Genomic DNA, 24719 nt, shown 5'->3' on the forward strand with positions numbered 1-24719 from the left:
AGTTGGTGTGACAAGTGTGGTTTTGTTAGAGGAAGCTCAAGGAAGGTTGTGAGTGTTTCTTGTGTGAGAGAGAGCTTTTGTGTTGGGAGAATCCATTTCCAAAGGTGAATGCTTATGAGACTTGCTGGCTGGACCCTCAAGAGAAGGACTCAGCGTCAGAACATTGGTTGTATCTTTCTCTGTTATTGATTTAATAATAGATGACTACTGTTATGGTTCCATTCTCATTTGTCTTGTGATGGTTAATGTGAATTACATCCTTTCTGACTGATGTATAATTGCTTTTATTAGATTTCACGCTTGTGTTTGTCTCTCTCTTCGTGTGTGCAGGTATCTATTCACGGAGATCGTGATAGATCGTGACTGGCTGGAGCGAAGGAGCGAGGGCGGCATCTCTTCTTCAAACAATAGCGTTGGAATCCAAGTAGGTGTTCTTTGCCTCTTGTTTAATTGCAATTAGGAACTTGCACAGTAGCATTGATTGATTGTTGCTAGACCCGTTCTGGGCTAGTAGGGATCGCCTCTATCCGTAGAGGGGATTTACCTCTCCAACAATTTGGCGACTCCGTTGGGGAGCCAGCCCTTGTCCTTTTTGTTCATCCTTGTCTTGAGTTTGATTGTTGGTCTCTTTTGAAATTTTGGGGATTAATTATCAGTCTTTTGCGTTTCCCAGGTTGATCTGGGAAATGCCCCTGTTTGATTGAAAGATTGGCTGTTTTGATTTGCCTGTCACTATTTTTGAGCTCCATCGCGGATTTAATTTTAACAGTCGCGCTGACATCGCGCTCACTCTTTTGCAACATCCTGTTCATCGCGTAATTACGCCTAACAGTCACGACGATCCTGGAAATCGGATCAGCGCGGAAAATACGTGTATAGTCGCGACGTCAGCGCCACTTGCTAGCTTTGTACCCGCGCTGACCTTGGGTTGCTAGCTTAATTCCCGCGACGACTGTGTTTTTCTGAGATCAGCTCGGTTTTTTGGGCAAAAGTCGCGCTGACAGCGCGGGTGGTCTGTGTAAAAATTGCGCTGACATGGGTTTTTAGTGTAAAACTTGCGCTGACTCCTGAAAAGTTGTTTTTATAACTTTATCTCCTGAATTCATCAATCTTTCTTATCCCCTGTTGTTTCTTGTCCCTCATTAGCTTGTTTTGATTACTTTTGGTTAGGGGCACTCTCTCTTTGATTTCATTCGAGTGAGTCTTGTGTTTTTTGACCATGTGACCTAGCCCTTTAGAAGTTTCATCGAGAAACCATTTGCTTGGGTTACTTGTCTATTCAAGGTTCATCCACAACCCTCTTATTGATTTGCTTGAGGCTTTTTCACTGCTTGTTGCTGGTTGATTTTTAGTGTCGATTATTGAACCACTTTTTTATGTTGATTCGATTTCTTCACTACCAAGCATAGATCACGATTGTTTGGATCGATCAGTTCACACTTGCTTCCTTCTTGCTTGAATTCCTTTTTGCCTTGTTGGGCTTAGATCACATAGCTCGCACAAGCCTTTGTTTTTCCTTTGATTTGGAGAAACTGTTTTGGTGTCTTGGGAACTTTGTGTGCTTTCATTAAGTGATTTTATCCTTTTTTGCTTGGTGTTCCTGTTCCTCAAAATTCATTTTAGGTGCTTTGTGCCATTGAAAAATAAAATAAAAATCAAACTAGTATCTTTGTATTCAATAATTGAAAAGGAAAAGAACATTTCGTTGATTTGCATTCTCAAAAGAAAAGTTTCGTTTCCTTGCCTTTAGCTGCATTAGATTGTTTGATTGCTTGCATTCATTTTGTTTGATCGAAAACTCTTAACCTTCTCATAGCTAGAATTCATCGAACGAAATGGTATTCTTTGGCATGTAGTTTGCATCTAAGTAATTGTGAGAGAACACACAGTAGGACCTGAAATCGAAACTTAATCCAAGATCAACCATAAAATAAACTGAATAAACCTAAAAACGCATTGGAACTTAACGCAAACATCTAGAGGTCTAGGTTAGAGACGTGTTCCGGCGTCTTTAAACATAGTCACTATTGTTTCACATTACGGTTGGGTGATTCCTCCTTCTGTGACTCGATAGTGGTCTAACACGGACTGTGCTCCCACGTACCGTCGCGTATATAGGGAGACCCCACTAGGCTTTTATCCTTGATCCATAGGAAGCTGAGTTTGCCGCCTTGTGAGCCGTAATGCACCGAACACAGCATTCGGGAAGATTGACTGTAGTACGGAAAGTCCTTGGCTCTCATACGATTGCTGAGGTGTATAAGCAGTTTTACGGGTTGCTTGGTAAACCCTTTTGCCTAGAATCTCCAAAGAAGTCACTTTTGATCCTTTTCGGACTCCTTAAAAGAAAAGGTGCCTATGAGCGTCTTGTCACTTCGTGCTCATTAAACATTTGAAGGAGACTGGAGTCATCTTTTCGTCCTTTTCTCGACTCTTGAAACATGAAAAGGTCAAGTTTAGTTCCAGTGTCTTAAAAATTTATTTGGCCACGATAACATTACCTGGTTAGATTTTGTGTGCGTTAGCTTGAGTAGGTTTCGTTTTATTTCTCAATGGCAACTTTTCCAGGGTTCATGAACCCAAGCTCCCCTCCTGACGGGAATCTTGGGCATTTCCCTCCTCTTGGGAATGTTGGTGCTCCGTATATGGAAACGTTGTCCCTACCAGGGTTAACTGTTGGGTTGCCTGTTTGGTTGTTTTCAACCTCTTTGGTCCCTACCGTATCGGCTATTGGTCCATCAGTCCCTCCACCTGAACAACATCATGTTGATCCTAAGGTGGATCTCTCCCCTTCGGCGCCTACTTCTACGTCATCCTCTTCTACTTTGCCTGGTGAAATTCTCCATGTGAGTAACCAGGTGGCTAAGAAGAAGAAGAGGAAGACCAAGAAGCAGAAGTCCCCTAAGGGAGAGCCTACACACACAGTCCCCCTCTCAAGTCCAACTATCCACTCCAGTGCACCTGAAGTCGGGTCACCTTCTGCTCCTCGGCGGAAGGTCAAGTTTCCTTGTCGATTATGCAAGGAGGACCATCTGCTTCGTGATTGTCCTGGCATTCCCAGGGTATTAGAAGTTTGGTCTCACGATCCGGCCCGCCCTTCATCGTCCACTGATGATCATGGCGATGCTACCTCATCAGTTGGGAATGGTAAGGAGAAAGGGAAGCTTCGAATCCCCTGTCGACTTTGTGAAGGCAAACATCCCCTTCACCTTTGTCCACTCATGGATAAAGCCTCTGCTGTGTTGGAAAGTCTTGCTGCTCCTCCGAATCCATTTCCCGCTGGTTATCAGTGTCTTTCTATAGCTGTAGATCGCGCCCCTGTTGACAAAGAGATCGCTTCAGATTCCCCTTTTGTCCAGGCCCCTCTTCCCGAACCTGGCTGTTCCCAGCCTGTTCCAGACCCGTCGTTGGTCGGAAAGGGTGTTGATTCGAGTTCACCTCCTCTCGAGCACTCTGTTTCGGAAGAGCAAAATTCTCATGTTCTTCTTGTCTCCTCAGATTCTCCTAAGCTTGATAAAGGTTCTCCTGAAACCTCTCCGGAGAATTTAGATTCGGTTCTTTCCGAGCAGGGGGGCAACCATATGGTCCCCCCACCAAATAGTTCAGTCATCTCCTTTGATTGGAGTCGTTTGACTGCCCCTCCCCTTCCGTCCCATGTGCCTTTCTGGGTCACCTCCTATGCTTGCAATAAGGCGCTGCCCGGCACTGTGTTAGACGAAGGAGCATCGGTTAGTCTCATGCCCGTTACTACTTGGCGAGCTTTGGGTTCCCCATCGCTTGTACCTGTCGCACCGCATCTCACCGCGTTTGATGGAGGAACGAGTCAGCCATTAGGGATCCTCCTGAAGTTTCCTATTACTTTGGGGGGTAAGACTGTCTATATAGACGTCTCAGTTACCCAAGGTTCTTTAGACTTCAGTCTTCTCCTCGGTCGTGACTATGTGTATGCCATGGGAGCCCTTGTTTCTTCACTTTTCCGTGTGGTTTGCTTTCCACACGATGGAAGAATAGTGACGATAGATCAATTATCGTTCGTTCGTCCACAAGCCCCTCAGGCACAATTGTCCTTCCCTCTTGGTTCTCATCCACCTGTTGCATCTGTCTCACCCCAGATCAACTACGTGGCCACCTCCCCCGTGCCTATATCCAGCAATGTCGCCGTCGTGCATAGTGTCCTGGGGGCATTGGGTCCTAACTTCCGAGATATTGACCTCCCACCGAGAGCGCCACTCTTGGAAGCCCCGACTTCCTGTTCATTATGATGAAGTTCGGGTGGAGCATAGTTCTGTTCCTGTGTCAAGCTCCTTAAAAAATGAAACTAGGTCGGTCGAAGCATAGTTCCTTTCCTATGTCAAGCTCCTTAAAAAATGAAACTAGGCTTGGTCCAAGGATAGTTTTGATCTTGTGACAACCTCGTTAAAAAATGAAACAAGGTGTTCCGAGGATAGTTCTGATCTTGTGTCGACCTCGTTAAAAAACGAAACAAGGAGTCGAGCATAGTTCCTGATCTTGTGTCAAGCTCATTAAAAAACGCAACAAGGGTTATGAGGATAGTTATTTTACTGTGTCAACCTCATTAAAAAAATGAAACACCTCCCTTTCCGAATCGAGTCTTTTGATTAAGATCTCGTAAAATACAAGTCGAGTGTTTCATCGATCTCGAGAGTGAACCTTCATTCCATCCACTTTGTTGAATGCAATGAAGCTTGGGGGGCATGCACCTTGATTTGCGTCATTATGCTGGGGGCATGCGAACAAGCATAGTTTTTCGTTTCAAGCTTGTGTAAACATGAAACCGAATCCAAGCAAAGTTCTCCATGGTTCAAGCTTGTGTAAAAATGAACCCATACCCGATTTACATCTCGTGATTGCCATTTTTATCCGCTAAATTATACTAGATGAGCCTTGGTTGTTTTCATTCCATCGCCACCATCTCTTTGGCCGATCATATGCTTTCACTTGGTTGTTTTACCTTTCCTGAGGGACCGCAGCTATGAGTGGTTTTGTTAGCCAGCCTCTTGACCATTACATGTTTTGAGCAGTTCCACCATTTCCGGAACCAGTTGCTACCTTTTATACCACTCGTTCCTCTAGGACGAGTCACCTTTAAGCTCTTTTCTGACTCGTAAAATGTGAAAAGATTGCCGAGTATTTTTCCCTTTTTGACTCGTTAAAGAGAATAAAAATGGAGGTCTGCTTTCAGCTCTTTTCCGACCGTTTAAAGATGAAAAGATTGCCGAGTTTCCCCTTGACTCGTTAAAAGGAATGAGAGGCGGTCGCCTTTAAAGCTCTTTTTTCGACCGTTTAAACTAAAAATATTGCCGGGTTTTTGTCGTTTTGAACTCGTTATTGGCTCCAAAACGACGTGCTTCTGACCGTTTTTTTACTTTTTCGGGTCGAAGTCACTATTTACGAAAAGCACTCCTCGATCATTTTGGTCGGGTGGTTCTTTCGAGTATTGTTTTATACTTTTTCGGGCTCGAGAGACACAACTTTACGAAAAAGGACCCCCCTGGAGTTTTCTTTTCTGCTGTCTTTTCAGACTCTCTAAACAGGAAAAGACGCTGAGTTCTTCCTATGTCAGACTCGTTAAAACTTAAATGACATCGGGTATCGTCGAAATGACACTTTTTCAAGCATATGCTACCCCCGTCAAGCTTGTCATCCAAAAATAACCAGGGTACCTGCCAGAAATGGTGGGGAAAATGGAACTGTAATCATAGTCGTGTCGGCAGTATGTCGCTCTTGAACATGGCACTCCTCTGCTTCGTGTATGGGTGGGACCATCTCATCTTGTTTTTCACTGGCCTCCGTGGGTTTGGGTTATCCTATTTGACCTCTCATCTGCTCATTGCCTTGTCACCATGACCCCTGCTCATTTGATGTCAAATACTGCCAAGTCCGCTATCGTGCCGCCAATATGTTCAAGAGAAGTTGACCTCTGCAGAGTCACAACCTACCCTTGACACTTCACATACTTCTGATTCATCACACTAATCTTCCTTTGTCTCGTGTCGATGATGTGGGAAACATTATGGCCCACCTTCGATCAAGGTTACCTCCTGTCGACTTCAGCTCATTATCCAGGACGGTGACTTAGAGACCCCTTCCAGGTGCCTTAGAGCCTGCATGCCTCAATGGCAGGTTCTTCGTGTTCGACGCGAGGTTTTCATCATTGGCCTCCGATCGAATGATTCCGTGGGTGTTCGACGCCAGCTCATTGATTCGCATGCCGTGGATTGTACCTATAGTACCTTGAGGACCATTGTCATTATTGGTGGCCCCTCTCGCGTCTGTTAACAATTTTCATCATTGACTGGTAATCAGACGATGTTCATGCATGTTCGACTTCAACTCATGTATTCACGTGCTTGAACTTGTACTTTGTTCGGATTGGGATGGAGCGCAAGACCCTGGTTCTAGTCTGTTGTGAGCCAGGCTGCGATTTTTGTGGATTGATATTACATGACTCATTGATGGATGGCTGCGACCATACCTGAGTCCTTTAGGATGGCTGCGACCATACCTGAGTCCTTTAGGATGGCTGCGACCATACCTTGTTATCATCATGGTCTCTTCAGCTGGGTGGCTGCGTCCATACCACAGACCTTTCTTCATATGTCTTTTGGATGGCTGCGCCCATGCCTAGACTACATGTAATCAAGCTATCAGTTGTACATACGTGCAGGTCCTTCCTGGTGGTGTTCCAGTTCGGCAGTTTTGTAAAGCATTTCACCCCTCCCACTCTCTCGGGCTTCATGCTTTAGGGGGCATCTGTTACACAGCAATTTGTCACTGTCATCCTGTCAGTATCCCTACTGTGTCATGAAATCAAATTCATCATGCTCATGCTCTCTAAACTGGCCAAATAACCCACTTTGCCAAAGTTTTTGCTATCAGCGCGACTTTTGTCCAAATAACCGCACTGATGGGCGCTCCATAACAGACCAAATGCGCTGCCAGCGCGGAAGTACACCTGTTTTCCGCGCTGATCGAATTTCATGAGCTAGCGTGTCTTGCCTTTGTATTGAGTCGCGTTGATATGGCCTTCTCAGTTATTGAGGTGCGACGTCAGCGCGCCAGTCCTGTTATAATCCGCGTTGATCCAGTTTTGGCGAATTTGTTCCAACAGCCAGCCTTCCAGATAACTCCAGGCTTCGTTGTTGGCCTTGTGAGTATCGACTCCCTTCTATGGCATGTCTGTTCGACCGTTTGCAACCACTTCCCTTGAGGATAAGCTCATCCTTCCACCCTTTTAGGAGGCTCCTTCTCCTATATAAACTTCCACCATTACCATGAGGAGCTAGTTTTTGGGAATAGTTTTTGATAGTGTGGAATTCATAGTGCTTGGATTGCTGCTGTTAGTAGGTAGTTGGTGTGACAAGTGTGGTTTTGTTAGAGGAAGCTCAAGGAAGGTTGTGAGTGTTTCTTGTGTGAGAGAGAGCTTTTGTGTTGGGAGAATCCATTTCCAAAGGTGAATGCTTATGAGACTTGCTGGCTGGACCCTCAAGAGAAGGACTCAGCGTCAGAACATTGGTTGTATCTTTCTCTGTTATTGATTTAATAATAGATGACTACTGTTATGGTTCCATTCTCATTTGTCTTGTGATGGTTAATGTGAATTACATCCTTTCTGACTGATGTATAATTGCTTTTATTAGATTTCACGCTTGTGTTTGTCTCTCTCTTCGTGTGTGCAGGTATCTATTCACGGAGATCGTGATAGATCGTGACCGGCTGGAGCGAAGGAGCGAGGGCGGCATCTCTTCTTCAAACAATAGCGTTGGAATCCAAGTAGCTGTTCTTTGCCTCTTGTTTAATTGCAATTAGGAACTTGCACAGTAGCATTGATTGATTGTTGCTAGACCCGTTCTGGGCTAGTAGGGATCGCCTCTATCCGTAGAGGGGATTTACCTCTCCAACAGTCACGGACTAGTTCCATATAGCGTGATCCTTCAGTAGGATCTAGGGGTAATATTATGCACAGTGATTTCTTCTCAAAGATCATCTTTCGCTTCTTCACATTGATTACCCTGTTCATATCAGTAGTCGAGTCAATTCCCAGTAGCGTAGGGTAGGGATTGCTATCATCCACAATCTCTTTTACTTCAACATGTCCCAGCACACTCGCTCCCTCAATATCCATCACCACTCCCTACAGCCGCCCCATGGGGATGATTTTCTGCTGATTCGCCATCATTAGCTAAATCGGAGACCATTGCAGTGCAGTCTCCCCATTTGCTCCCAAGTCTGTTTTGTAAAAACATTCACATTTGACCCTAAGTCCAAAATGACCTGATCCATTTCATACTCTCTTATTTCCATGGTCAGCCTCATCTCCTGTCCCATCCTTGTCTTATACTTGCCAATCTTTCACACTACACGTGGCTCACCTGGCGCGGTGCTAGTGCATCTATTGATGAGTTCTTGTAGCCCTTTTATAGCCTGACTGTCATGCAACAACTTCATACAGGTTTCCAGGAAAGTTTTTAGCATAGAAGGGTCCATCTCTGGCTCAGGCTTATCCTTGCTTCCTAAGGTAGAGGCCTCAGCGAAGCTTTTCTTAGCTTCCATGAATGCTTCATGAGCGCGCTCCAAATCAACCTCAGCGTCTTTCACTGGGGCTTTCCGAACCCATGTACTATCTTTTGGCTGTTTTCGATTGTCATATCCTGTCATGATTCCACTCTTGAGCACTATATTTATGTTTTGATCTTCCTCGCATAGCTCAGACCTCATCATCTGCAAGTTCTGACTCAGGAGAGGTGGTAGTGCTCCTTTGTCACATATCATAGCTGTTGGAGAGGTAAATCCCCTCTACAGATAGAGGCGATCCCTACTAGCCCAGAATGGGTCTAGCAACAATCAGTCAATGCTACTATGCAAGTTCCTAATTGCAAATAAAAGGTAGGCAATGAACACCTACTTGGATTCCAACGCTGTTGTTTGATGAAGAGATGCCGCTCTCGCTCCTTCGCTTTGGCTAGTCACGATCCTCCACGATCCCCGTGAATAGATATCTGCACACACGAAGAGAAACACAAACACAAGTGTGAAATTTAATAAAAGCAATTATACATCAGTCAGAAAGGACATAACTCACATTAACCATTACAAAGACAAATGAGAGTGGAACCATAATAGTAGTCATCTATTATTAATCAATAACAGAGAAGAGTACAACCAAAGTTCTGATGTCGGATCCTTCTCAAGAGGGTCCAGCCAGCAAGTCTCCTAAGCATTCACCCTTAGAGGTAGATCTCCCAAGACAGGAACTCTCTCTCACACAAGCAACACTTCACAACCTTCCTTAAGCTATCTAGCAATCCCACACTTGTCACACCAACTACCTACTAGCAGCAGCACTCTAAGCACTATCAACTCCACACGATCCAAAACTAGCTGCTCATGGCCATGGTAGAGGTTTAAATAGGAGAAGGAGTCTCCATGAATGGTGGGAGGACGAGCTTATCTCCAAGGAAGGTGGCTCAAATGACGAACAGACATGCCATAGAAGGGAGGGCGACATTTACAAGGCCAACAACCAGGTCTGGAGTCATCTGGAAGGCTGGCTGTTAGAACAAACTCGCCCAAACTAGATCAGCGCGGGTGTATAATTGCACTGGAGTGCTGACATCGCATCTTAATAACAGAGAAGGTTATGTTAGCGCGACTCAATATAAACAGAGGATGTGCTGGCTCATGAAATTCGACCAGCGCGGGAAACCCGTGTGCTTCCACGCTGGCAGCGCATTCGTTGCACTATGAGGCGCCAGTCAGTGCGGTTATTTTAATAACAGTCGCGATGATGGAAAAAACTTTGGCAAAGTGGGTCATTTGGCCAGATTAGAGAGCATGAGCATGATTATTTTGAATTCATGACACAGTAGGGAGACTGACAGGAAGACAGTGACAAATTACTGTGTAACAGATGCCCCCTAAAGCATGAAGCCTGAGAGAGTGGGAGGGGTGAAATGCTTTACAAAACTCGCTGAAGTGGAACACCACCAGGAAGAACCTACACGTATGTACAACTGATATCTCTATTACATGTAGTCTAGGCATGGGCGCAGCCATCCAAAAGACATACGGAAAAGGCCTGTGGTATGGACGCAGCCACCCAGCTGAAGAGACCATGATGATAAAAAGGTATGGTCGCAGCCATCCCAAAAGACTCAGGTATGGGCGCAACCATCCATCAATGAGTCATGTAATAATAATCCACAAAACCGCAACCTGGTTTGCAACAAACAAAAACCAGGGTCTTGCGCTCCATCCCGTCCCGAACAAAGTACAAGTTCAAGCATGTGAATACATGCGCTGAAGTCGAACATGCATGAACATCGTCTGATTACCAGTCAATAATGAAAACTGTTAACAGACGCGAGAGGTACCACCAATAATGACAATGGTCCTCAAGGTACTTATAGGTACAATCCGCGGTGTGTGAATCAATGAGCTGGTGTCGAACACCCGCAGAATCATTCGATCGGAGGCCAATGATGAAAACCTCGCGTCGAACACGAAGAACCTGCCATTGAGGCATGCAGGCTCTAAGGCACCTGAAGGGCGTCTCTAAGTCACTTTCCTGGATAATGAGCTGAAGTCGACAGGAAGTAACCTTGATCGAAGGTGGGCCATAATGTTTCCCACATCATCGACATGAGACAGAGAAGGATAAAATATTTTATGTGAGACATCAGAGGGAGGTTGTAAGTTTGCAGAGGTCAACTTCTCTTGAACATATCGGCGGCACGACAACGGATTTGGTAGTATCTGACATCAAATGAGCAGAGGTCATGGTGACAAGGCAATGAGCAGATGAGAGGCCAAATAGGATAACCCAAACCCACGGAGGCTAGTGTAAAACAAGATGAGAAATCCCCACCCAGACACGAATGCAAACTAGTGCCATGTTCAAGAGTGACATACTGCCGACACGACAATTATTACAGTTCCATTTTCCCCACCATTTCTGGCAGGTACCCCGATTATTTTTGGATGACAAGCTTGACGACGATAGCATATGCTTGGAATGCTTCATTTCGACGGTGTCCGATGTCATTAAATTTTAACGAGCCTGACAAAGGAAGAACTCGACGTCTTTTCTTGTTTAGAGAGTCTGAAAATACAGTGAAAAAGAAAACTCCAGGGGGGTCCTTTTTCGTAAAGTTGTGTCTCTCAAGCCCGAAAAGGTATAAAACAATGCTCGAAAGAACCACCCGACCAGTATGATCGAGGATTACTTTTCGTAAGTAGTAACTTCGACCCGAAAAAGTAGAAAAGCGGTCAGAAGCACGTCGTTTTGGAGCCAATAACGAGTGCGAAACGACAAACACCCAGCAATCTTTTTAATTTAAACGGTCGAAAAAGAGCTTTAAAAACGACCGCCTCTTGTTCCTTTTAACGAGCCGAAAGGGAGCTCAGCCATCTTTTCTTACTTTACGTCGAAAAAGAGCTTAAAGATGACGTTTTGGGACCAAGTGTGTATAGGACCGTTGTGACCCTGCCAGTTACGAGAATCTGCAAAAGAACACCGCATGTGTAAATCTGTTCGACATGTTAAAATCATAGTAAAACATGCATAAGAGCATAGTACAGTGACATTGGCACTAAATACATGGTAAAAACATGACAAAACCCCACATCTATGAAAAACCATAGTAAATTATAAATTTTTTACTATAAATAGGGGGGTAAAAGAAATTTTTTACCATTGTTACCATTTTGAGCCGTGGAGAACATTGTGGAGCTGCAAGGTTGACGGAGCGAATTCCATCCCGTGCAGACACCATCCATCCTGCAATTTGGTCCAGGTAGGTTCTCCTTCTCCTGCGCTTCATTTTGAGTCCTTTTAGCAGCATTTCCACGGTGGGATGTGGTAATTTGGGCAAATTTTATGAGCTTCAATGCGCTCTCGGTCAGCGCAGATTTCCTCATCAGGTCCGCGCTGATCGAATAATTTTTACACACACCACCCTCGGATCAGCGCGGAAAACACGTGTTCTTCCACGCTGACCCAAGGAAAAGACAAAGGGCGCCATTATCAGCGCGACTGTTTTAAAAACAGTCGCACTGACGCCGTGAAATTATATTTTTATCAATTTGAACGTATAAACTTCAACGGTCAGGGCTCTAATGGTTTTTTGTGGTCATGCAGGAAAAAATGGCATTTGTTTGGCAAGAGAGAGCTCACGATAACGAAGACATAGCGGCTTATGCCGATGCTAGGTGCCGTAATGCAATGCGGGCATGCGGGTTACTCAAATTTTTCCTCACTCCGCGCCTGCGAGCACAACCCGACCTCCTTGAGCTCCTAATCAGAGCCTGGAATTCTGTTGATGGAAAGTTTACGATTCGAGGCCGTGATATCGAGTTCGATTACACAGATATCTATTTTTTGACCGGGTTATCACGCCGAGGTGAGATGCCCATTCTGGAGGGGCAACGACCCAGTGGTGAAACCCTCGATATGCTGATGGCTCGAGTGTGCCCGCGGGCACGTAAAACGCGGAGTGGAAAGGTAGGTATTCCGACGGTGGATGACATCGTCCTTCAAACCATACTCTTCATGGTGACCCGGGCAGCGGGCTGCTTGGCCAATCACGAGGCCTCGAAGACCCATCTACTATTAGCTCTTGAGTGTTTACAGCCCACCATATTCAACTGGGCAGCAGCAGTAACAACCAGCATGAAAAGACAACTGAACAACAGTCGACGTGGTGAGTCGAAGCAGTTCGGTTATGGGTCGCTTTTACTTCTGCTCATACTGGAGCGGGTACCAGCTTTACAGCTTCAGGACATGGTCGTGGATCCACCCAGAGGTCCCCGAGAGACAAGGGCTAGTCGATGGGGCCATGTCATGACGCGAGGAGGTGGCGGTCGCCTAGTGGCATGGGGTGTATATTTTCGAGAGTGGCTGGATCGACAGGTTGTTTTTGTAGAGGACTGGCCATATGCTGGCCTAGACTTCCGCGGTGTTCCAGACATGCCGCTGCCCGCGGGAGAGCATTGGGATGATGGTGGTAAGCCACTTGATCTCTTTTTAATTTTTTATTTTTTGTAATGTTTTTTTAATTTTTCATGTACATGTCTTTATGATGAATGCTATGATATGCAGATGTGGGACCCACGAGACCCCTTGGTCTAGCCCCAGAGGCACGGAGAGAGGCACAAGGCACTGGAGCCCTGGCCCTGGCTCCTCCAGGAGTCGATACGATGGAGACTGTGACACATAACCTCGAGGGCTTACTGGCGGGGGTTCCAGATTACCAGGGGATAGAGGAGGTCCCCATAGCATCTCAGATCCACATAGTGGGGGTGGAACCCAGGATGCACCGCCTTTTGAGGCGGGTGGCACGGGCAGCTGTATGCTACAGAGAGCATAACCCACCACAATAGACATCTAGGTCTTATTTCCACTGATGTTTTTTGAGAGACATGTGTCTCAGATGTACTAAGGACACCGGCCTTATTTAGACATATACACTTATTTTTTGAGCGCCTTGGTGCGCCACGTGATATATATATATACCGATTTTGGATGGATCTTTTACATGTGATGATGTTTTTATATGCTATGCAAATGTCTAACACAAATGTAATCTAATGTATCAGTTGCATAACACACGACCCACATATTTTAATTTTTATGCAAGCTTAAAAGCACACATGACAACACACATGCAAACTATGCTTGGAAAAAGATTTATTTATATACATATGCTTATTCTATGGTCTTATTATGCTTTCTATGTCTTCTCGTATAATGTTTATTTGTTACGCAAATGTCTGTCTAATACATGGTTTGCCAATGCATCAGTTAATGTGTTTAATCGTCTCGGAATGTGTTGATATGTGATGTAATCAAAATTCCTTTCCAACAATCTTACACATAGATACAACCTCAAAATGCGTTGGTCTCTGATGGAATATCGCCTGTTGAGTTGATGGACGACAAGTTGAGAGTCCAGGTTCACCACCAATGCACGAATGCCGAGATCAACTGCTTCGGAAAGTAACTCAATTACAGCACTGTATTCGGCAACATTGTTAGTGGTATGACCCAAGCACACACCTTGAAGGTCTAGCAACTCTCTGTGAGGATCATAGATCGCCCACACCGCAGAAGACAAATTTCAAGTGCTACGGCAGGCGTCATCAGCGAAACCAACATAAGGTGCACTAGACATCTGCACAAGAAGCAGAAAACACAATAAGAGGCAAACATGCCTTCACACCAAAGCAAAACCTGAAATCATGCACACATAACACACTTGCTAAAAACACACGTATGTACAAACTAGGTGCACGAAATCATGCATAGTATTTTTTCAAATAAAGCCCGTTACGGGGCTTATCGAGAGGATTTCCTTTGTAGTCAATCAGCTCATATGCGCCCTTCTGCAAAACTCTCTTCACGATATAGGGGCCTAGCCACATGGATTCGAGTTTTCCTACCCCTAGCTTATCCTTAGCTTGATCGTAGAGCAGTACTAGATCTCCCTCAACAAAGGAACGAGGTTGAATGGTATTGTCGAAGTGAGCCTTAACTCTCTTCTTCTACGCTTCAATAGCTAGAGAAGCTAAGCGACGGGTCTCGTCTAGCCGTTCTAAATAAAGAAGCCGTTCCTCCACCGGAGTGGTGTTGGGAAGCAACTCGACAGCTAACTTTAATGAAGGAATCTCACATTCAATAGGAAGGGTGGCCTCCAGTCCATAAACTAGCTGAAAAGGAGTGAAACCGGTGGCGTCCTTCACGGAGGTCCGGTAGGCCCACAAGGCAGGGAACAGCATCAGATGCCAATTAGACTTGTGTGTACCAACAGTACGTTGGAGCATTGTGATCAAAACTTTGTTCACGGCTTCAACTTGGCCATTGGATTGAGGGTAGTACGGCGTCGAACTATCTTGATGCAAGTCTAGTTGGGTTGTTAGTTCCGTCATCATGTGATTACATAAATGTTTTCCGTGATCCGTGACGATAACCTGAGGGACTCCAAACTGAGTAATGACATGATTAAACAAAAACTGCGCCGCTGTGTGACCGTCTTCATTCAATGTAGGCATCGCTTCGGCCCATTTGGTGAAATAATCCACGGCAACGATGATATACCCATGCCCCCCGGTCGAACGAGGGTTACAGGATGTATAGTCGATGCCCCATTTGGCAAAAGGACCTACGGTAACAACAGGGTGCAGTGGTGCAGGAGGTGCACGCATTTTCCGGTGGTAGATCTGGCATTCGTGGCATGCACGGACGGCAAGGATGCAATCCTTGAAGATAGAAGGCCATAAATAACCAGCACGGAGGATTTTCTGGGTGGTGGCATATCCGGACATATGGCCACCACAAGCACCAGAGTGGCAGTCATTCAACACCCGCTCAGCCTCCTCGAGAGTTAAACATCGGCGGAGAACAGAATCAGCGCCGAAGCGGTACAGGGTATCGCCAATAATGCGATAGGGTTGAGATTGATGACGAATCCTCCGTCAAGCATCTTTTGAAACATTGGGACGGAAAGAAGACGTCTGCAAATATACGATGATGTCCCCATACCAAGGATCGAGGGTACTGATTAGAAACAACGTTTCATCTGAGATATGCTCTTCCGAACGAGATGGTGCAGAAGGAGATGGCAAAGAACAGAGCAATTCAGCAAAGACCAGAGACTTCTTAGACTTGGCAGCAGTAAATTCCAAGTCAAACTCTTGGAGGATTACGATCCATTTCGAGTATTTTCCCCCTAGCAGCTGACGCAACAAGATGTACGTCATTGGGTTGCAGTCAGAAATCACGGTCGTGGTGCGCAATAGGATATAGTTCCGGAAACGTTGGACGGCGCAGACAGCAGCCAATGTCAACTTCTCGACATAAGCGTAATGAGTTTCCGTATCCAAGAGGTTGCGGCTAAGGTAATAGATAACGTGCTCATTGCCGTCATCATCATCCTGCACCAGAACCATGCCGATGGTGGTGTCGGCGGCAGCTAGATAGAGAGTATAATCACGGTGGTAGTTTGGAGGTCTTAACAGTGGAGCCGAGACAAGGAGGTCCTTGAGTCGCTCGAAAGACTCCTGAGCGATAGCATCCCAACGAAAGGGTGTGTCTCGCTTCAATAACCGTGTGAAACCCTTAGCCACCTTGGCATAATTCGGAATGAATCGTCTAAGAAAATTCGCTTTGCCCTGCAAGCTCTGCAACTGCTGCAAAGAAGCAGGGGGAGGAAGATTCAGGATGGCCTCGACTTTGAGAGGATCCAGACAGATGCCTTCTCGGGAGACGATGAACCTGAGTAGTCGGCCTGATTCCATGCAGAAGACACACTTATGAGGATTGAGCCTAATACGGTAGTGTCGACAGCGGAGAAAAATTTCGCGAAGATGAGAGGGATGGTCCTGACGCTTGACTGAATGAGCTGGGAGGTCATCCAGGTACGGCTGTACAATGTGACGAATATCATGAAAGGCATAAGACATTGCACGTTGGAACGTGGCACCGACATTCTTGAGACCGAAAGGGAGCTTCTTATAGGCAAAAGTGCCCCAAGGACAAATAAAAGCTGTCTTATGTTGATCCGTGGGTGCAATGTTGATCTGATTATAGCCAGAGAAGCTGTCCATAAACGAGTAAATTTCGCTTCCTGCACACTCATCAATAAGCTGATCGATGAAGGGTGTAGGGAAGTTATCCTTCGGACAGGCACGATTGATATCACGGTAATCAACACAGACTCAGATAGTACCCTGCTTTTTATTCACAGGGACTATATTAGAAACCCAATCCGTAAGTGGAATGGGGTAAATGAATCCGACTTTGAGAAGATTTTCGACTTCGGCCTTGATGGCTGCGGCCTTTCGGGGGTGCACAGGGCGTAGGCGCTGACGGACAGGCTTAGCCCCTGGGTACGTCGGTATTTCGTGCACCACGATACTGGGGTCGATGCCGGGCATTTCCTCATAGGACCATGCGAAGACATCACGGAATTCGCGAAATAGAGCAGTGTAAAGTTGAACCTCCTTTGGAGTACATGTGACTCCTATGTAAATGTATTCAACAATCCCTGGTTTCACAGAGATGTCGATGGGGCGGGTTTGCATGATGTTCCCCATATTGCCCTCAGAAGACACATGGTAAAGCTGAATAGGTGTTTGAAGGGGCAGGGATGGGATACACGAAGCAAACCGCTCGAGACATGCGATCATTTCCGGATGGGGAGGGAGAAACAAAGAGCGGTGGTGATGATCTGACCAAGGGAGCTCTTCGAGAGACATGGTCTCTATGATGGCTTCGTCGGAAGGAAATATTTCCTTCAATGGATCCGAAGTAGCCTCATCTCCTAGCCAAGGGAAATGAACATATGAATCAGGAACACTACTCGGAAGAGCAGGTTCAGCAGGGGGAGTCGATGCAGCGACGATTTTGACGTAGTTGAGCTCGGCAGGACTCAACGGCATCATATCACCCCAAGAGTCTTCCTGATTAGCGGGAGGAAGAACCCACGGATCAAAACATACAGAGATCATGTTAATAGGGGTGAGATTCGGAGGTGGGAGGGGAAAGACTCCCATTAAAGTGGGATCTTTGAAAATTCCGGCACCCACGCTCTCGAATGACTTAGAGGTATGCTCCACAAATGGCACATTACCTTCAGAAGAAGAGGCGAAGAAGGAGAGCTGGTCCACCGTGACAATCTTCCCTTGGTGAGGGAAACGAATGACACGGAACAGGGAGGAAGCCACGGCTTGCATGGCATATGTCCAGCTATGTCCGAGGAGGAGGTTGTAGGTAAGATTGGCGTCAACAACTTCGACCTCCACTTCTACCGTCTTTCCTTCCAAAGAGATGGGCAAGCATTGGAGGATACCGTAAGGACGAGACTCTCTTCCATCGAAGGATTCTAATGTCGTAGGAGACTGACTCAAAGTAGGAGAACCAATAGCCTTCCAGCAAGCAACAGACATGATGCAAGTTGAGGCACCTTCATCAATGACCGTACGATGAATTGTTTTGCCATTGATGATGACCTGTATAAGGAAAGCGACTTGGTGAGGCAGTCTCTGTGTAAAACCCTCGAGATCAAAAGAAATCAAATCTGAATCAGCTGGGTCGATGCCACCAATAGCTGATAGTAAGGACTTCCTCTGGGAGGGGCAGCTCTGGAGGAATTCTAGAGCAGACATAGCAGACAGAGCCTGAGCTAGGTCCTCAACGATGCTATAATGCTGGGCAGCACGAGCATTACGGTTGTAAGACGACTTCCGGAGTACACCTTTTGGAGGGGGTCAGGGGATCGTCTCAGTTCTGGGCCTTTTGATGTGGAGAGGACCAGAACTGGATGGAGGAGTGCTGGAGGGGACCTCCGGCTCTTTCCCGGCATGAGAAGGATATTCTTTTGCTCGAGTAGAAACATGGATGGGAATCGTTCCAGCCATGAACACTTGAGAGCCGAACGAGGAAGAGGGTTGAGATGGGTCTACCACCATTTGAGTCTGCTGGGAAGGGAAAGGCTCTTTAAGCACGGCAGGAGGCCCAAGAGCACCTTTTAATAATCGACTAACTTCGGACCGCCTTGGGCAGTCCTTAGTGTAGTGATCCTCATCACAGATGAGACAAGGATACTTAGGTTTTCGTTTAGCTCCTTCCTCAGATGGAGGCTTAGGGGGATCCTGCTTAGGCTGTCCGGATTTATCCTTAGCTTTCCCTTTCTTTTTCCCTTTTGAGGATTTATCTGTCGCGGTGGACTAAACGGCGTTTACCTCGGAGGTACTCCCAGAATTAGATTGGCCCTGAGAAGCGTTTCCATTAAAAGCGTTCTGTTTTTTCTTCCCAGGGTTTGTGGCAGATTTCTTTGATGACGAGTTTACAGAGCCAATGACTCCGTCAACAGATGGTTTTGGCGGAGCCTTGGACTGTCCAGGCCTCGGGGCGTCTGGAAAATAATCATATAAAGTACCTGACTAAGAGTATACTAAGTCAAGGTACTGGGCACGCGCGATAGCTTGCTCTTCAGTTACACAAGCTCCCATGGCGATGTCTCGTGCAATCGCAGGGACAAAGGAAGTCGTGAACCAATCGGTCAGGAGTTGATCAGGAATCCAGAATTTGATCAAGCGACGACACCTTATCCATTCATGTATATGATCAGATATATGCGTAGCCGTGTCCTGCTTGAGAGACGTGAGGAGATGTGTCCCTGTCTCATACCGAATGGGTAACTGAAAATGAGTTAGGAATGCCATAGCCAACGAGTTGAAATCTTGAAACGTGCCGTGATTCAGCTCAATATACCACTTAGCGGCTGAGCCGGTGAGAGTTCTTTGAAAAAGGCGGAGCCCGATAGAGTCATAAAGCCATGAGTTCGATGAACACCAGAGGTGATAGGTCATGACATGGGCTTGAGGATCTTCACCAGCTTTGCCATCAAATTTTGGACAATCACCAGGTATTTTAGTCAGAACTGGTGGCCAATACGGATTATGCAGAATGGGATCATTCATTAACTTGGACACATCTGGAAGTTCCAACGTTGCTAAGAAAGGCAACTGAGGGTTAAAGGACATTTGTGGCTGTGGAAGAGGGGCAGTACCAGGGTTCCAACCAGGTGGTGGTTGCCCCCATGGACTCTGTCCAGATGGGCCTGGCCCAAAGGGGCCTGGCCCATAGGGACTTTGCCCGTAGGGGTTCTGTCCATACGCAAATAGTTGACCCTAGGTCTGCCCCCCAGCACCCCATGGATTACCAACTTGACCTGCAGGTGGAGCATACTGATAATTTTTGTAAGGAGTGACCTGCATCTGTTGATAATTTTGGTAAGGGGTAAACTGAGTTTGCCCCTGGGGTTGCTGGCAGCCATACATTTGCTGAGCTCCATACTGAGCCTGATAAGAAGGCTGCGCTTGGTAAGAAGGTTGGGGCCGTGGCCCGCCTTGCATTTGATAACCCATTTGAGTTTGGGGCCCAGAATAATGTCCTTGAACAGGTTGGGCTTGGACCATCTGGCCGGAAGGTTGGCTTGGTTGGGTTTGGGATAGACCTGTTTGCCCAGAAGGACGTACTTGCTGGGTGCCAGGTTGTCCTTGAGCAACCAATGGTTTTCCTTGCGGAACAGATGGTCGAGCAGGCTGGACGGCCGATTGACCTTGAGGTTGGCCAGCCTGTCCAGAAGGATGATTAGGACGGACAGTGGGTTGGCCTTGCTGCGTAGAAAGCTGGCCCATTTGCCCAGAAGGATGCATAGGCTGAGCAGTGGGTTGGCCCTGCTGTACGTAGGGTTGCCCCCCTTGCCCAGAAGGATACCCCTGTTGGACTGCTGGTTGACCTTGAGGAATATAAGTTTGCCCAGCTTGTCCAGAGGGATAACCCTGCTGGAGACCAGGTTGGCCTTGTTGGATGTAAGGTTGTCCTGGTTGTCCAGACGGGTAACCTTGCTGGGTACCAGGTTGCCCTGGATAACCAGAAGGTTGACTCTGATAGGTAAACGATGGACCACCAGCGGCCGAAGGTTGTCCCTGATAGGGTTGTCCTTGTGGGCCTCCAGATTGTCCTCGGTAAGACTGGCCATAAAGTGGCTGCCCTTGGGGCGCTTGCACATAAGGTGGCTGGCCTTGATTTGGCGGTCCTTGAAGCTGCGCAGGGATTGCTTGGCCCCCATGAAAAGAATGGGTACTAGAGTCCCAAGCAATGGATAACAGTACCGAAACCTCAAAGAACGGTTGAAGAGGCAAGGTTTGAGAGAACTGGAGGTATTGACCAGTAGAATCATAATAAAAGAGTGGACCTTGCGCGTTCGGATCCTGAACAGCTTGCCCATAGGCATCATATGGCCCCCCTCCTGGAACAGGACTAGAAGGGTCGACGACTCTAGGCGAGAGTTCCGGCTGGCCACTACTCACTTGATTGTGAGGGGGACCAGCACCAGTGTTCATAGATGAAGACGTTGTCATGGCACTAACGACTGGAGTCAAGTGTGCTACACAAACAGTTGGATTCGTGGGAACTGAGGTAACAGGTGTAGTATGGGGTTGTGAAACAAAGGGTTCCGTGGTGGGAATGACATGCGGTTCCCACATAGTCGTAGCGGGAGTCCTGGCAGCTACTCTATCCCTCAACGACTGATAACGTGGGGGGAGTGGAGAAGTAGCTGGGATGGGAGTGTCAATATTCGACACCACAGGTGTCTCACTTGCACTGGGAGATGTCTCATCCATGTGGGAGGTAGACATTGGAGACGAAACACCAAGAGGGGTAACATGAATATCGTCCTCGTGAGGCTCCCAGATAGGGTTCCAATCTTCTTCGTAATCTTCGTCGCCCGGGGCACGTGAGTTGATAGGTTGGATACTCAGGATAACAGGAAGAGTATCACTTACAACTGGTACCTCAGGAGCAGCAGAAGATGGAGAGCCTTGATCACTTGGAACGGGAGTTGACGGGTCAGCCAGGATGACAAACCCCACACAAGACCTAAAGGAATCTAACGATAAAGGACCCTACTCAAACTAACGCACACAAGATCTAACCAGGTGATGTTAACATGGCCGAATAAATTTTTAAGACACGGGAACTAAACTTGACCTTTTCATGTTTCAAGAGTCGAGAAAAGGACGAAAATATGACTCTAGTCTCCTTCGAATGTTTAATGAGCACGAAGTGACAAGATGCTCACTGGCACCTTTTCTTTTAAGGAGTCTGAAAAGGATCAAAAGTGACTACTCTGGAGACTCTAGGCAAAGGGTTTACCAAGCAATCCGTAAAACTGCTTATACACCTTGGCAATCGTATGAGAACCAAGGACTTTCCGTACTGTAGTCAATCTTCCCGAATGCTGTGTTCGGTGCGTTACGGTTCGCAGGGCGGAAGACTCGGCTTCCTATGGATCAAGGATAAAAGCCTAGTGGGGTCTCCCTATATACGCGACGGTACGTGGGAGCACAATCCGTGTTAGACCACTATCGAGTCACAGAAGGAGGAATCAACCAAGCGTGATGTGAAACAATAGTGACTATGTTTAAAGACGTCGGAACACGTCTCTAGCCTAGACCTCTAGATGTTTGCGTTAAGTTCCAATGCGTTTTTAGGTTTATTCAATTTATTTTATGGTTGATCTTGCATTAAGTTTCGGTTTCAGGCCTTATCGTGTGATCTCTCACAATTACCTAGATGCAAACTACATGCCAAAGAATACCATTTCGTTCGATGAATTCTAACTATGAGAGGGTTAAGAGTTTTCAATCAAACAAAATGAACTCAATCAATCAAACAATCTAATGCAGCTAGTGGCAAAGAAATGAGATTTTCCTTTTGAGAACACACATCAATGAAATGCTCTTTTTCCCATTAACTATTGAATGCAAAAGATATTAGTTCGATTTCTTTTCCAATGGAACAATGCACTTAAAAATGAATTTTGAGAGACAGCAACACCGAGTAAAGAGAAATAAAATCACTCAATGAAAAACACAACAAGCGTGAAAAGAACCGGTTGACCCTAGACAACTGTAATCCATGCCTGGGCAGTGAGAAGTAATCGAAACAATCCAAGGACTAGTTCAATGATAATCACCTAAACAACCAGGGAAATCAAGCAAAGAGGAAGGTTTTCGCAAAAGCAAAGGCAAGTAGTAACGAATCTTTGTGAACGAGTGATAAAACAAAGCCAATCCAACAAAAACGGGATGATAACACCAGGTCACAGGACACAAAACAAGATCCGCCCAACAAGACTCTGCAAGAAAGTGCTTCAATATTTAGACAATAGAAATTAAGTCACAAACCAGGTGGAAAGAGCAGGGGATAGTCAAACCAACAGGCTCAGGAGGAAAAATTGAAAAAAATTCAATTCGATCAGCGCGAGTGACCCACAGCAACAAAGCGCTGACCAGAAACCACGCGTAACAACAAAGCGCTGTCAGCGCAGAAGTACATGGCTTAGCCGCACTGGTTCGTTTTTCAGGATCGTCACGACTGTTAAATGTACAAACACGATGACCATGAAGTCAAAGAAACAGCTATGCGATGTCAGCGCGACTGTTTTGATATAAACCGCGCTGTGGCTAAAAAACAGGCACAAGCAAGCCAAAAGCTCCTAAACCAAGGCAATAACTCTTTAAACAATCAAGGCGCCTCCCAGATTGAACCAGGAAGTCTAAAAGCAGAGAACTAATCCCCGATCTTTGAAAAGAGAGTAACAATCAAACTCAAAACAAGAATGAACAAAAAGAGACAAAGGCCAGTTCCCCAGTATGGTCGCCAAATTGTTGGAGAGGTAAATCCCCTCTACAGATAGAGGTGATCCCTACTAGCCCAGAATGGGTCTAACAACAATCAGTCAATGCTACTATGCACGTTCCTAATTGCAAATAAAAGGTAGGCAATGAACACCTACTTGGATTCCAACGCTGTTGTTTGATGAAGAGATGTCGCTCTCGCTCCTTCGCTTTGGTCGGTCACGATCCTCCACGATCCCTGTGAATAGATACCTGCACACACGAAGAGAAACACAAACACAAGCGTGAAATCTAATAAAAGCAATTATACATCAGTCAGAAAGGACATAACTCGCATTAACCATTACAAAGACAAATGAGAGTGGAACCATGATAGTAGTCATCTATTATTAATCAATAATAGAGAAGAGCATAACCAAAGTTCTGACGTCGAATCCTTCTCAAGAGGGTCCAGCCAGCAAGTCTCTTAAGCATTCACCCTTAGAGGTAGATCTCCCAAGACAAGAACTCTCTCTCACACAAGCAACACTTCACAACCTTCCTTAAGCTATCTAGCAATCCCACACTTGTCACACCAACTACCTACTAGCAGCAGCACTCTAAGCACTATCAACTCCACAAAATCCAAAACTAGCTACTCATGGCCATGGTAGAGGTTTAAATAGGAGGAGTCTCCATGAATGGTGGGAGGATGAGCTTATCTCCAAGGAAGGTGGCTCAAATGACGAACATACATGCCATAGAAGGGAGGGCGACATTTACAAGGCCAACAACCAGGTCTGGAGTCATCTGGAAGGCTGGCTGTTAGAAAAAACTCGCCCAAACTAGATCAGCGCGGGTGTATAACTGCACTGGAGCGTTGACATCGCATCTTAATAACAGAGAAGGTTATGTCAGCGTGACTCAATATAAACAGAGGATGCGCTGGCTCATGAAATTCGACCAACACGGGAAACCCGTGTGCTTCCGCGCTGGCAGCGCATTCGTTGCACTATGAGGCGCTAGTCAGTGCGGTTATTTTAATAACAGTCGCGATGATGGAAATTTTTTTGGCAAAGTGCGTCATTTGGCCAGATTAGAGAGCATGAGCATGATTATTTTGAATTCATGACATAGTAGGGAGACTGACAAGAAGACAATGACAAATTACTGTGTAACAATAGCTTTCAACATACGACAGTATTATGTTTCATGATCAAATAGTGTGCAACACTTACATGACAAACGTGTTGGATTAGCGCAATCATGGGCATAGTGTCCTGGTCCTCCGTAATTATAGCAAATCAACTTTCCTCAACCTCTCCTAGGGCCTCCTCTGCCTTGGCCTTGTTCGCGCCCCTGAAATCCTATCCATACCATTACTGCATTCTGGTCAAGGGGCTGCATTTTGGCCTGAACCCTGTAGGTGGGAGTTCTGTCCATCATCAATTCATAGCTCCTGCAAGTATGCTCATCATGTCCTACCAACCTACAAAAGTTGCAAAACAACT

This window comes from Pinus tabuliformis, chromosome 6 (assembly GCF_031772625.1).
Source record: "Pinus tabuliformis cultivar Carrire ecotype Pingquan chromosome 6, CPIR1, whole genome shotgun sequence".
NCBI classification, from domain to species: domain Eukaryota; kingdom Viridiplantae; phylum Streptophyta; class Pinopsida; order Pinales; family Pinaceae; genus Pinus; species Pinus tabuliformis.